At 39.3% G+C, this 15,650-nt stretch overlaps 2 pseudogenes; both read left to right on the top strand.

The window, feature by feature from the left end:
• Window positions 1-9,091: 9,091 nt before the first annotated feature.
• LOC121938596 (Ig kappa-b4 chain C region pseudogene) lies at window positions 9,092-9,675 on the top strand (annotated as a pseudogene).
• Window positions 9,676-14,937: 5,262 nt separating this feature from the next.
• LOC148186708 (Ig kappa-b4 chain C region pseudogene) lies at window positions 14,938-15,433 on the top strand (annotated as a pseudogene).
• Window positions 15,434-15,650: the final 217 nt, after the last annotated feature.

Raw genomic sequence — 15,650 nt, 5'->3', positions numbered from 1 at the left:
TGTGTGGATATTTTTTATTGCAACAGATCCCCTCTCTCATGTGTTTAGAGGTTCAAGATGAAAACCCATATCAGTGTTAGATTGTCTCCCCACTGGTGACGATTTTATTCATGAACTCCAGAATCACATCATGTCACATATCCACTAACTCTGTCAGGCTCTCCTGACAGTGTCTCCTATTAACAGTAATGTCCTGATGCAGCCAAGGTCTAACCGGATCAATGAAACAGGGACACTTTGATTACATTATTTTGAACTGTGTTATAAAAAAATACTTAATACAGCTTGAGGGATTAGAAAGAAATTGCAGAGTATCATCAGCATAAGCTGATATAAAATATTTAAATCAAAGTCTTAATGTCACTTTTGCAGATTTACATGAGGAGCCTTTTTTGTGAATATCTTTCTTCATCAAGAAATATGCTCAATCTTGTGAATACAACTACAAATATGTAAATGAAAGGTATTTCAGGGTTTCACAGTAAAAAATCTATACAAATAAATAATATAAAAAAAAATAATAAGATAAAACATGGTGTCACATTTTGCAAAGTCTTCATGTAGGAACTTTGACTGTACATGAAGCAATCTGAGATAAATAATACTGACTGAAACACTTTTATCTTCCTGCACAACTTTCTGTTTTTATGCATTTATGAAAAAAGTCTTAGTTTGTTGGAAACCTCTTGGCGTGTTTCATTAAATAACTTTAAATATTTTATCGTAACAAGTTGAATTATTATTGTTACTTTTTTCTTTAGAATTGTTTCATTTAATTTAAAACTTAGTAAGGTTGCTGAACGACTATAGAAATGTTTTTTTAAAGAATCAAAAGAAAGATTTTTTAAATAATTGTATTAATTATTTTGTTTTAACATGAAGCCATATCTAATAATATAACCTTGTCTTACTGCTTGAGTATGTATCTCATTTACACAAAAACAGTCATCACAGGTGACTTTGAATGAACTGTTTCAAACTCTGTCTGAAGAAAACTTTCAATAAAATTATATATTACTTTATATGTGAATGACTGTGTATGATTGTGTTACAGTTTTGCTCTACTTCTTTTTGTTTTGCACTTTGTTGATATCCATGTGTCTCGTGTTGCCGTTTCATTGCAGCCGTTAAGTCAGATCAGTTCCTCTCCAGCTGAGGAGGTTTTTGTACGACGTTGTTTCACTGTGTGAACGGCAAGCTGTGCCTCTGCAGACAATAATAATCTCCTTCGTCTTCAGTCTGAACTCCTCTGATGGTCAGAGTGAAGTCAGTCCCAGAGCCTGTCCCACTGAAACGCTCTGAAACTCCAGAATGACGAGTTGTAGCATAACGAATCAAAAGTTTGGGAGATTCTCCAGATTTCTGAAAGTACCAGTGAAGGTTGCTACTTATACTTGTACTGGCTTTACATGTGATAGAGACAGTCTGTCCTGCTACGGCAGACTGAGATCCGGGAGACTGAGTCAGGATGATTTCTCCTGATGAACCTGGAAAATATCAAAAACAGGAGAAAGATGATCAACATCCAAACAGAAGAGCATCATTTCTTGAACACGGAGAATAGATGGAAGAAGGTAACTGCTGCTTGTTTCAGTGTCTCTCCATCATAGCAGAACATCACTGAGGTGAACCTGGTTGCATCCTGAAGCAAAGTTTTCAGAAGAGAGTCTCACCCTGAACAAGGAGCCCCAGGGTGACCAGCAGTAGACTCAGTGACATCATCATTGTGCTGCCGGCGTCTCAGTGTCTCTGAAAGGTCTGGACAGACACTGATCAACACTGTCCTCTTAACGTCTGGGAGCAGAGAGGCAGGACACATATGCAAACACACAGAGTCAGTGAGCTGTAGCTGTCCTCAACATATCATGCTGTTTAACCTCAGTGCTGACAGCATGGACCGACACGTTTACATAGTATGGTCTTTTTTTGATGTCCAAGCTGTTAAAAATTATGTTGTATTGAACATTTTTTAGACTTCTTAAACAAACCTTTGAATAAGTAACCATGTCAAGCAGCTAGATTTGTTTGTAGTTTGTTTTCTGTCCTGATTTGGTTCACCTGTCCCTCATTAGCCTTGCTGTCCCCTGTCCCTCATTAACACCCTCCTCCCTTTGTGTCTTTAGTCTGTGTGTGTTTTCTCTTTTGCAGTGTCACATCATCTGCATTTGAAGCTGGTGTCTCTTGTCTCTTTGCAACAACAGATTCCACAATAAATTATATAAAAGGCCCCAAAACCTTTGAATATTTATATATGAAGGCAGGTGTTTTATTAGTACCAAATACTGATTAATACATTATTAAAAGAGCCTGTCTGACAGAGAAAAGACAGATGTAATATCAAAGAAGAGGTGAATTTTAGGAAAGACAGGAACAGTTTTGTAGGTATTTATGAAGGCAGAAATAAGGAAAGATTATTCAAAACTTTGAAATGACCTTTCATTTCTTTTAGGGAAGGCAAAAAACTTGGCTTAGATTACTTTCTCTGAGTTTATTTGACTGCTGATTCCTAATTGAAATTGGGATTAAGAGATGCCAGACAAATTAAACAACCTTCTGATTATTTTGTGGTGTATTATAAGATGTTGTCAGATAATAAAATAGTTTTTTTTTTTATTTGATGATATGAATGCATGCTACATATACTGTGTGTGTGTGTGTGTGTGTGTGTGTCCTCAGTGAAGTGTATCAGTCTCTGCAGTAGCTTCCAGCTGCAGTTGTCACTTCAGTTTCTGTTCAGTCTGACTGAGGGAGGTTTTTGTACGACGCTTTTTCACTGTGTGAACACATACTGACTGTTGATGACATGAAAACTCTGACAGTAATAAACTGCTGCATCTTCAGTCTGAACTCCACTGATGGTCAGAGTGAAGTCAGAGTTTGATCCTCTGCCTGTAAAACGATCTGGGATCCCTGATGCTCGAGTGCTGGCATAGTAAATGAGGAGTTTAGGAGTTTCTCCGTCTCTCTGTTGGTACCAGGCTAAAAGATGGTAGCTGTTCCACACATAAACATCCTGACTGGTCCTACATGTGATGGAGACGGAGCCTCCCACAGCAGATCTCACTGCTCCAGGCTGAGTCACTGTGACCTGACCTCTGGACTCTGAGGACACAGAGACAGAAACATAAAGCAGCGTCATGGTTTTGTCGGCTTCATTTCAGAGGGACGGATGTTCATAGAGGAGAGGAGTTTGATTCTCTGGACTTTACCTGTGAAGCAGCAGCAGAGGAGAGTCCAGATGAGGACGCAGGTCAAAGTCATGTTTTTGATGAGGACCATTTCTGTGTCTTCTGTTGTCATGAAGGACAGCTGTCAGTCATCCAGAGTTCAACTCTCAGGACTATAAACTCTCCCAGAGCACTGGAGCATGGAGCTGCTGATGCAAAGTGGCTCTCTATGGAAATGCTCTGACTGACTCCAACAGGGACTTGATATTTTCTTGCTCATAATGAAGCTGAAAACTACAAAGTCTTTAATGACCTGAACATACATTTTATTCTTGTTAACATCCACAGATATTAAATTAAGCTAGTGTCATGACAACATTTTTTATGTGTTGGATGCAATTTTGTAAAACAAAACAAAACAAATCAAAACCATTTCTCTGTCAATACATCACGTCTTATTTGACATTGGTGTAATAAAGTAGGTGGAATTTATGCAAGCAAAAAGGATGAGTGAATTTCATGTGACATTCATCAACTGACATTTAATGGGGCGTTTGGAGGCTCAGTGGAGAGAGCAGCGCCCCATATGCAGAGGTTGTAACCTCGCGGCGGTGGCCTTGGGCTCGATTCAGGCCTTGGCCTTTTGCTGCATGTCTCCCCTTCTCTCTCTCCCTCTTTCACTCTTAAACTGTCCTGTCTATTAAAGGCAATAAAGCACCAAAAAAAATCATCTTAAAAACAAAAAAAGACATTTAATGCAACTGCAACAGCCTGAGTGTTGTTGCAGAGCAGTACAAAAACAATCCTATAATCCATTTAATGGAATATGACATTAAAGCAACCTTAAACATTTTTAACTGAAATTTTATTTCCAAAATACTCAAATGTATGTGTTTTTGCAAAACCTCAAGCAGACAGGCAAAATAAAAAGGTGAAAAAAGTAGAGACCTCATATGTTAATGTTTACAACTGGATTGAAAATTTGGCACAACTTAGTATAAATTTATTGATACAGTTCAACATTGTTCATGTTTTTAAGATATACGAGAAGAAGAATGTCCTAACACCCCAAGAAACAACTAAAAATTAAAAAATATTTGATGTATGCTCATCCGCATTAACTCGTATTTTTAAAAACAGTTGAAATCAAACTTTGACTGTGGATTTGTAACATTTTGACTGAGAAGATTGTTAATAAGATTTTAATCGTTTCTGTCATGTTTTCATTTTTCACTGCAAAATATTACAATTAGGTGTAATTATGAAATATTCTTTGGTCATAAGATGTAGTTTTTTTTTAGATTGTGTGCAGCTGTTGAAGCAGATCAGTTCCTCTTTAGCTGAGGGAGGTTTTTGTACAGCGTTGTTTCACTGTGTGAACGGGAAGCTGTTATGCTGCTGACAGTAATAAACTCCAGCATCTTCAGTCTGAACTCCTCTGATGACCAAAGTGAAGTCAGTCTGATGTGCCGTTGCACTAAAACGATCTGGAACTCCAGACTGCCGCTCTGTAGTATCATAAATCAGGAGTTTAGGAGGTTCTCCATCTTTCTGTTGGTACCAGTTAATGTCATCACCTATAAGTGTACTGGCTTTACATGTGATAGAGACAGTCTGTCCTGCTACAGCAGACTGAGATCCAGGAGACTGAGTCAGGATGATTTCTCCTGATGAACCTGGAAAATATAAAAAACAGGAGAAAGATGATCAACATCCAAACAGAAGAGCATCATTTCTTGAACACGGAGAATAGATGGAAGAAGGTAACTGCTGCTTGTTTCAGTGTCTCTCCATCATAGCAGAACATCACTGAGGTGAACCTGGTTGCATCCTGAAGCAAAGTTTTCAGAAGAGAGTCTCACCCTGAACAAGGAGCCCCAGGGTGACCAGCAGTAGACTCAGTGACATCATCATTGTGCTGCCGGCGTCTCAGTGTCTCTGAAAGGTCTGGACAGACACTGATCAACACTGTCCTCTTAACGTCTGGGAGCAGAGAGGCAGGACACATATGCAAACACACAGAGTCAGTGAGCTGTAGCTGTCCTCAACATATCATGCTGTTTAACCTCAGTGCTGACAGCATGGACCGACACGTTTACATAGTATGGTCTTTTTTTGATGTCCAAGCTGTTAAAAATTATGTTGTATTGAACATTTTTTAGACTTCTTAAACAAACCTTTGAATAAGTAACCATGTCAAGCAGCTAGATTTGTTTGTAGTTTGTTTTCTGTCCTGATTTGGTTCACCTGTCCCTCATTAGCCTTGCTGTCCCCTGTCCCTCGTTAACACCCTCCTCCCTTTGTGTCTTTAGTCTGTGTGTGTTTTCTCTTTTGCAGTGTCACATCATCTGCATTTGAAGCTGGTGTCTCTTGTCTCTCATGTTCCTCACATCATCTGCTTTGTCTCTAGTCCATTTTTTCTCCTGTACTTGTTTCTGTTTGCGTCCGTTCCTTCAGTTTTTGTTGCCTGCTTGTTTTCACATTAAAGCTCTGGGGTCCGTTTTTTTTTTTGAACTGTGAAATATGACAAACCAAGGTTTATATATTGTTTTGGTTGACAACAGATTCCACAATAAATTATATAAAAGGCCCCAAAACCTTTGAATATTTATATATGAAGGCAGGTGTTTTTATTAGTACCAAATACTGATTAATACGTTATTAAAAGAGCCTGTCTGACAGAGAAAAGACAGATGTAATATCAAAGAAGAGGTGAATTTTAGGAAAGACAGGAACAGTTTTGTAGGTATTTATGAAGGCAGAAATAAGGAAAGATTATTCAAAACTTTGAAATGACCTTTCATTTCTTTTAGGGAAGGCAAAAAACTTGGCTTAGATTACTTTCTCTGAGTTTATTTGACTGCTGATTCCTAACTGAAATTGGGATTAAGAGATGCCAGACAAATTAAACAACCTTCTGATTATTTACCGAAGGAAGAGAAGTGGATTTTGTGGTGTATTATAAGATGTTGTCAGATAATAAAATAGTTTTTTTTTTTATTTGATGATATGAATGCATGCTACATATACCGTGTGTGTGTGTGTGTGTGTGTGTGTGTGTGTGTGTCCTCAGTGAAGTGTATCAGTCTCTGCAGTAGCTTCCAGCTGCAGCTGTCACTTCAGTTTCTGTTCAGTCTGACTGAGGGAGGTTTTTGTACGACGCTTTTTCACTGTGTGAACACCCACTGACTGTTGATGACATGAAAACTCTGACAGTAATAAACTGCTGCATCTTCAGTCTGAACTCCACTGATGGTCAGAGTGAAGTCAGAGTTTGATCCTCTGCCCGTAAAACGATCTGGGATCCCTGATGCTCGAGTGCTGGCATAGTAAATGAGGAGTTTAGGAGTTTCTCCGTCTCTCTGTTGGTACCAGGCTAAAAGGTTAGAGCTATAAACATCCGGACTGGTCCTACATGTGATGGAGACGGAGCCTCCCACAGCAGATCTCACTGCTCCAGGCTGAGTCACTGTGACCTGACCTCTGGACTCTGAGGACACAGAGACAGAAACATAAAGCAGCGTCATGGTTTTGTCGGCTTCATTTCAGAGGGACGGATGTTCATAGAGGAGAGGAGTTTGATTCTCTGGACTTTACCTGTGAAGCAGCAGCAGAGGAGAGTCCAGATGAGGACGCAGGTCAAAGTCATGTTTTTGATGAGGACCATTTCTGTGTCTTCTGTTGTCATGAAGGACAGCTGTCAGTCATCCAGAGCTCAACTCTCAGGACTATAAACTCTCCCAGAGCACTGGAGCATGGAGCTGCTGATGCAAAGTGGCTCTCTATGGAAATGCTCTGACTGACTCCAACAGGGACTTGGATTACTCTGATGAGGCTGTTTATCAGTGAATCTGTCAATACTGATTAGAAATTTGCAGGACCAATTGGAAACAACATGGGCCTCTTGCCCAGTTTTGCTTCTAAATGTTTGATTTTGTCTTTCTTGTCATATAAAGGAAGTTTTTTGTTCTCTGTGCCACAGAGACATTTAACATAGATCTGCATCAGAATTTTTGATTTTTTCCGAAATTTTATTTTGTAGGCTTTGCTTTCTTGTATCATTTATAGAGTTTATTTGCTGCTATTTTCCCATTTGCACTATTGTTTCTGTATGCTGCATATTCTGTTTAATTGGTGTGCTTATATATGCAATAGAAAGCATACTGACTGGAAACATCACCAGCTGGCATGGTCCGTGCATTGTCAAGGACAGGAAGGCTCTACAGCGGGGGATTAAAACTGCCCAGAACATCACAGATTCCCATCTCCAGAGCATCAGTGACCTCGGTGAAGTGAGGTTACTGCACAGAGCCCAAAAGATACTGACAGACAGCAGCCACCCCAGACACAGTCTGGAAAAAGATACAGTTTCTGCTGCAGAACCACCAGACTACAGAGCAGCTTCTTTTCCCGGGCTGTGAAACTCTTCGACTCCTCCTTCGACGCCACAAGATGTAGCAGGATTTAGGATCACCTTGAATTTCATTTCTTCCTAAACTACATTGAAGAAAAATGACAATGAAGTTACCTTGTACCTTGTAATCTCTGCAGTCCAATTTCAGTTATTTTAATTTTCATTTTAAATAAAAATACATTTTCAAACAATACATTCTGGAAATCTGTAGTGCTGTGTTTTTCTCAGTTTGAATTTTATCATACATCCACACAGAAACGAATTCTGGTGAGTTTGTTTGTGTCAAAGTCAGAGAGCCGTGTCTCTCTGCAGTCAGAGGTTTTTGTACGGCGGCTCAATGACTTTGTATCACTGTGGTTGACTTTTGGTGGAGGAACCAGACTGGATGTTGGAAGTAAGTCAAACTTTATTTAAACTGGGTTTATCACAAAAACTGTTTCTGTATTTATAATCAACACCCTTGACATTCCATATTGATGCAGAATTTTACAGAAATATTTTGCACTTAAAGTCAATAATTGCCTTTGAAATAGAAAATCAAAATGTCATTGAAATGAAAAAAAAATTCTCAGTAAGATAATAAATAATTATCTCCAACTTTCATGGTAAAGTTTCACCTTGAAGGTTTTGTAGTTTAAGTTCAGTGTGTCAAAGTCAGAGAGCCGTGTCTCTCTGCAGTCAGAGGTTTTTGTACGGCGGCTCAATGACTTTGTATCACTGTGGTGGACTTTTGGTGGAGGAACCAGACTGGATGTTGGAAGTAAGTTTCTTCACAAATATTAAATAACATATTTGAAGGATTTAAATTTCAATTTGTAATATCTTCAGTATATTAAATTATCTTGGGGTTTTTTTGTTTTTTTTTATATTTCTGCTTTTATTTCTCCTCTGTTACCATGGAGGCAATCTCACAGCAGCTTTAGCTAATGATTCTTTACGAATTTTCACGATACTTCAATTTAAAAAGCTTTAGTTGTAAAAAGAGATAAAACTGTGAACCTGTTGTTCATGTTTTCAAGATCAAATTACAATTTTGCGCCAAAATGATGAATGTTTTTAAAACAAATTCAGAATGAATCAGTTATTCCAATTCAGTTGAACAGAGTGAAAACAAAATGGGTATTTGGAAATCTGCAAAATCTTTCAATTGTGTTAAATGTTTCAAATTTCAAAAATCTTTGATGGTGATTGAAAACGGCATGAAGATTTTTTGCTTGTAATCAGTTCATTTTCTGTATTTATGTTTCCATGAGATATGTTAATGATGAGTTACGTTCAGTTTAAGGTTTTTGATGAGAAAGTTTGAAAACTGGTCTAAATTTTGAGATTTTATTTCCAGAGTAGTTTGATATATTTCGGGTCGCTCTGTATGATGATTCTCTCTGTGCTGGTTTGCATGAGAGGCTTCTTAAAGGGAAGTGAAACAATGTGTGAGTGAGTGACTGCTGGAGCAGAAAAACCATCTGACAGAAACTCCTTAAAGGACTAAATCAGCTCTCACACAGTAAATGTGTCCAAGTGTCTGCTGGTCGACTGACAGCCGTGTGGTCCCTGTCCTCTAAGCTGATTGCTGTCTCCTAGGTGACGTCCGTCCCTCCCTGACGGTGCTGCCCCCCTCCAGTGAGGAGCTGGAGCAGGGGAAGGCCACGCTCATGTGTCTGGCCAACAAGGGCTTCCCCTCAGACTGGAGTCTGTCCTGGAAGGTGGACGGCAGCAGCAGCAGCAGCAGCAGCAGCAGCTGGGAGGAGAGCAGGAGCCCCGGGGTGCTGGAGAAGGACGGCCGCTACAGCTGGAGCAGCACCCTGAGGCTCTCTGCAGACCAGTGGAGGAAGGTGGGCTCTGTGACCTGTGAGGCCACCCAGGGCTCCCAGACTCCACTCTCTCAGACACTGAGGAGAGACCAGTGTTCCCAGTCCTGACCTGACTCACTGGGACTCTGCTACTGGTTTTACTCTGCTACTGCTCTCAATCTGCACTCTGTCTCTCTTTCTATCATCTCTCTTAACAACAGTTTTCAATTAGAAATAGTCATGTTTTTATTGTTGTCATAATGCTTATATGCTGTATAATAAAACATAAGTCAAGTGAAATAAATGTGTGGATATTTTTTATTGCAACAGATCCCCTCTCTCATGTGTTTAGAGGTTCAAGATGAAAACCCATATCAGTGTTAGATTGTCTCCCCACTGGTGACGATTTTATTCATGAACTCCAGAATCACATCATGTCACATATCCACTAACTCTGTCAGGCTCTCCTGACAGTGTCTCCTATTAACAGTAATGTCCCGATGTAGCCAAGGTCTAACTGGATCAATGAAACAGGGACACTTTGATTACATTATTTTGAACTGTGTTATAAAAAAATACTTAATACAGCTTGAGGGATTAGAAAGAAATTGCAGAGTATCATCAGTATAAGATGATATAAAATTTTTAAATCTAAGTATTAATGTCACTTTTGCAGATTTACATGAGGAGCCTTTTTTGTGAATATCTTTCTTCATCAAGAAATATGCTCAATCTTGTGAATACATCTACAAATATGTAAATGAAAAGTATTTCAGGGTTTCACAGTAAAAAATCTATACAAATAAATAATACAAAAAATAATAATAAGATAAAACATGGTGTCACATTTTGCAAAGTCTTCATGTAGGAACTTTGAGTGTACATGAAGCAATCTGAGATAAATAATACTGACTGAAACACTTTTATCTTCCTGCACAACTTTCTGTTTTTATGCATTAATGAAAAAAGTCTTAGTTTGTTGGAAACCTCTTGGTGTGTTTCATTAAATAACTTTAAATATTTTAACGTAACAAGTTGAATTATTATTGTTACTTTTTTATTTAGAATTATTTCATTTAACTTAAAACTTAGTAAGTTTGCTGAACGACTATAAAAATGATTTTTAAAGAATCAAAAGAAAGAAATGTCATTTTTTTATAATTGTCTTAATTATTTTGTTTTAACATGAAGCCATATCTAATAATATAGCCTTGTCTTACTGCTTGAGTATGTATCTCATTTACACAAAAACAGTCATCACAACTGACTTTGAATGAACTGTTTCAAACTCTGTCTGAAGAAAACTTTCAATAAAATTATATATTACTTTATATGTGAATGACTGTGTATGATTGTGTTACAGTTTTGCTGTACTTCTTTTCGTTTTGCACTTTGTCAATATCCATGTGTCTCGTGTTGCCGCTTTCATTGCAGCCGTTAAGTCAGATCAGTTCCTCTCCAGCTGAGGAGGTTTTTGTACAACGTTGTTTCACTGTGTGAACGGCAAGCTGTGCCTCTGCAGACAATAATAATCTCCTTCGTCTTCAGTCTGAACTCCTCTGATGGTCAGAGTGAAGTCAGTCCCAGAGCCTGTCCCACTGAAACGCTCTGAAACTCCAGAATGACGAGTTGTAGCATAACGAATCAAAAGTTTGGGAGATTCTCCAGATTTCTGAAAGTACCAGTGAAGGTTGCTACTTATACTTGTACTGGCTTTACATGTGATAGAGACAGTCTGTCCTGCTACAGCAGACTGAGATCCAGGAGACTGAGTCAGGATGATTTCTCCTGATGAACCTGGAAAATATCAAAAACAGGAGAAAGACGATCAACATCCAAACAGAAGAGCATCATTTCTTGAACACGGAGAATAGATGGAAGAAGGTAACTGCTGCTTGTTTCAGTGTCTCTCCATCATAGCAGAACATCACTGAGGTGAACCTGGTTGCATCCTGAAGCAAAGTTTTCAGAAGAGAGTCTCACCCTGAACAAGGAGCCCCAGGGTGACCAGCAGTAGACTCAGTGACATCATCATTGTGCTGCCGGCGTCTCAGTGTCTCTGAAAGGTCTGGACAGACACTGATCAACACTGTCCTCTTAACGTCTGGGAGCAGAGAGGCAGGACACATATGCAAACACACAGAGTCAGTGAGCTGTAGCTGTCCTCAACATATCATGCTGTTTAACCTCAGTGACAGCATGGACCGACACGTTTACATAGTATGGTCTTTTTTTGATGTCCAAGCTGTTAAAAATTATGTTGTATTGAACATTTTTTAGACTTCTTAAAAAACCTTTGAATAAGTAACCATGTCAAGCAGCTAGATTTGTTTGTAGTTGTTTTTCTGTCCTGATTTGGTTCACCTGTCCCTCATTAGCCTTGCTGTCCCCTGTCCCTCGTTAACACCCTCCTCCCTTTGTGTCTTTAGTCTGTGTGTGTTTTCTCTTTTTCAGTGTCACATCATCTGCATTTGAAGCTGGTGTCTCTTGTCTCTTTGCAACAACAGATTCCACAATAAATTATATAAAAGGCCCCAAAACCTTTGAATATTTATATATGAAGGCAGGTGTTTTTATTAGTACCAAATAATGATTAATACATTATTAAAAGAGCCTGTCTGACAGAGAAAAGACAGATGTAATATCAAAGAAGAGGGGAATTTTAGGAAAGACAGGAACAGTTTTGTAGGTATTTATGAAGGCAGAAATAAGGAAAGATTATTCAAAACTTTGAAATGACCTTTCATTTCTTTTAGGGAAGGCAAAAAACTTGGCTTAGATTACTTTCTCTGAGTTTATTTGACTGCTGATTCCTAATTGAAATTGGGATTAAGAGATGCCAGACAAATTAAACAACCTTCTGATTATTTACCGAAGGAAGAGAAGTGGATTTTGTGGTGTATTATAAGATGTAGATGTAGTTGGTTTTTATTTTTTGATGATATGAATGCATGCTACATATACTGTGTGTGTGTGTGTGTGTGTGTGTGTGTGTGTGTGTGTGTCCTCAGTGAAGTGTATCACTCTCTGCAGTAGCTTCCAGCTGCAGTTGTCACTTCAGTTTCTGTTCAGTCTGACTGAGGGAGGTTTTTGTACGACGCTTTTTCACTGTGTGAACACCCACTGACTGTTGATGACATGAAAACTCTGACAGTAATAAACTGCTGCATCTTCAGTCTGAACTCCACTGATGGTCAGAGTGAAGTCAGAGTTTGATCCTCTGCCTGAAAAACGATCTGGGATCCCTGATGCTCGAGTGCTGGCCTCGTAAATGAGCAGTTTAGGAGTTTCTCCGTCTCTCTGTTGGTACCAGGCTAAACGGTTAGAGCCATAAACATTCTGACTGGTCCTACATGTGATGGAGACGGAGCCTCCCACAGCAGATCTCACTGCTCCAGGCTGAGTCACTGTGACCTGACCTCTGGACTCTGAGGACACAGAGACAGAAACATAAAGCAGCGTCATGGTTTTGTCGGCTTCATTTCAGAGGGACGGATGTTCATAGAGGAGAGGAGTTTGATTCTCTGGACTTTACCTGTGAAGCAGCAGCAGAGGAGAGTCCAGATGAGGATGCAGGTCAAAGTCATGTTTTTGATGAGGACCATTTCTGTGTCTTCTGTTGTCATGAAGGACAGCTGTCAGTCATCCAGAGCTCAACTCTCAGGACTATAAACTCTCCCAGAGCACTGGAGCATGGAGCTGCTGATGCAAAGTGGCTCTCTATGGAAATGCTCTGACTGACTCCAACAGGGACTTGGATTACTCTGATGAGGCTGTTTATCAATGAATCTGTCAATACTGATTAGAAATTTGCAGGACCAATTAGAAACAACATGGGTCTCTTGCCAAGTTTTGCTTCCAAAAGTTTGATTTTGTCTTTCAAGGGCCAACTGGAACATATAAAGGAAGTTTTTTGTTCTCTGTGCCACAGAGACATTTAACATAGATCTGCATCACAATTTTTGATTTTTTTAAAATTTTATTTTGTAGGCTTTGCTTTCTTGTATCATTTATAGAGTTTATTTGCTGCTATTTTCCCATTTCCACTATTGTTTCTTTATGCTGCATATTCTGTTTAATTGGTGTGCTTATATATGCAATAGAAAGCATACTGACTGGAAACATCACCAGCTGGCATGGTCCGTGCATTGTCAAGGACAGGAAGGCTCTACAGCGGGGGATTAAAACTGCCCAGAACATCACAGATTCCCATCTCCAGAGCATCAGTGACCTCGGTGAAGTGAGGTTACTGCACAGAGCCCAAAAGATACTGACAGACAGCAGCCACCCCAGACACAGTCTGGAAAAAGATACAGTTTCTGCTGCAGAACCACCAGACTACAGAGCAGCTTCTTTTCCCGGGCTGTGAAACTCTTCGACTCCTCCTTCGACGCCACAAGATGTAGCAGGATTTAGGATCACCTTGAATTTCATTTCTTCCTAAACTACACTGAAGAAAAGTGACAATGAAGTTACCTTGTACCTTGTAATCTCTGCAGTCCAATTTCAGTTATTTTAATTTTCATTTTAAATAAAAATACATTTTCAAACAATACATTCTGGAAATCTGTAGTACTGTGTTTTTCTCAGTTTGAATTTTATCATACATCCACACAGAAACGAATTCTGGTGAGTTTGTTTGTGTCAAAGTCAGAGAGCCGTGTCTCTCTGCAGTCAGAGGTTTTTGTACGGCGGCTCAATGACTTTGTATCACTGTGGTGGACTTTTGGTGGAGGAACCAGACTGGATGTTGGAAGTAAGTTTCTTCACAAATATTAAATAACATATTTGAAGGATTTAAATTTCAATTTGTAATATCTTCAGTATATTAAATTATCTTGGGATTTTTTTGTTGTTTTTTTTTATATTTCTGCTTTTATTTCTCCTCTGTTACCATGGAGGCAATCTCACTGCAGCTTTAGCAAATGATTCTTTACGAATTTTCACGATACTTCAATTTAAAAAGCTTTAGTTGTACAAAGAGATAAAACTGTGAACCTGTTGTTGATGTTTTCAAGATCAAATTACAATTTTGCACCAAAATGATGAATGTTTTTAAAACAAATTCAGAATGAATCAGTTATTCCAATTCAGTTGAACAGAGTGAAAACAAAATGGGTATTTGGAAATCTGCAAAATCTTTCAATTGTGTTAAATGTTTCAAATTTCAAAAATCTTTGATGGTGATTGAAAAGTGCATGAAGATTTTTTGATTGTAATCAGTTCATTTTATGTATTTATGTTTCCACTAGATATGTTAATGATAAGTTACATTGAGTTTAAGGTTTTGGATGAGAAAGTTTGAAAACTGGTCTAAATTTTGAGATTTTATTTCCAGAGTAGTTTGATATATTTTGGGTCGCTCTGTATGATGATTCTCTCTGTGCTGGTTTGCATGAGAGGCTTCTTAAAGGGAAGTGAAACAATGTGTGAGTGAGTGACTGCTGGAGCAGAAAAACCATCTGACAGAAACTCCTTAAAGGACTAAATCAGCTCTCACACAGTAAATGTGTCCAAGTGTCTGCTGGTCGACTGACAGCCGTGTGGTCCCTGTCCTCTAAGCTGATTGCTGTCTCCTAGGTGACGTCCGTCCCTCCCTGACGGTGCTGCCCCCCTCCAGTGAGGAGCTGGAGCAGGGGAAGGCCACGCTCATGTGTCTGGCCAACAAGGGCTTCCCCTCAGACTGGAGTCTGTCCTGGAAGGTGGACGGCAGCAGCAGCAGCAGCAGCAGCAGCTGGGAGGAGAGCAGGAGCCCCGGGGTGCTGGAGAAGGACGGCCGCTACAGCTGGAGCAGCACCCTGAGGCTCTCTGCAGACCAGTGGAGGAAGGTGGGCTCTGTGACCTGTGAGGCCACCCAGGGCTCCCAGACTCCACTCTCTCAGACACTGAGGAGAGACCAGTGTTCCTAGTCCTGACCTGACTCACTGGGACTCTGCTACTGGTTTTACTCTGCTACTGCTCTCAATCTACACTCTGTCTCTCTTTCTATCATCTCACTTAACAACAGTTTTCAATTAGAAATAGTCATGTTTTTATTGTTGTCATAATGCTTATATGCTGTATAATAAAACATAAGTCAAGTGAAATAAATGTGTGGATATTTTTTATTGCAACAGATCCCCTCTCTCATGTGTTTAGAGGTTCAAGATGAAAACCCATATCAGTGTTAGATTGTCTCCCCACTGGTGATGATTTTATTAATGAACTCCAGAATCACATCATGTCACATATCCACTAACTCTGTCAGGCTCTCCTGACAGTGTCTCCTATTAACAGTAA

The sequence above is a fragment of the Plectropomus leopardus genome, chromosome 17, assembly GCF_026936395.1.
Source record: "Plectropomus leopardus strain MGB_pleo_1.0 chromosome 17, ASM2693639v1, whole genome shotgun sequence".
In the NCBI taxonomy this organism is placed as follows: Eukaryota; Metazoa; Chordata; class Actinopteri; order Perciformes; family Serranidae; genus Plectropomus; species Plectropomus leopardus.
Note: the sequence above shows the minus strand (reverse complement) of the source record. Positions and strands in the feature narration are given on the sequence as shown.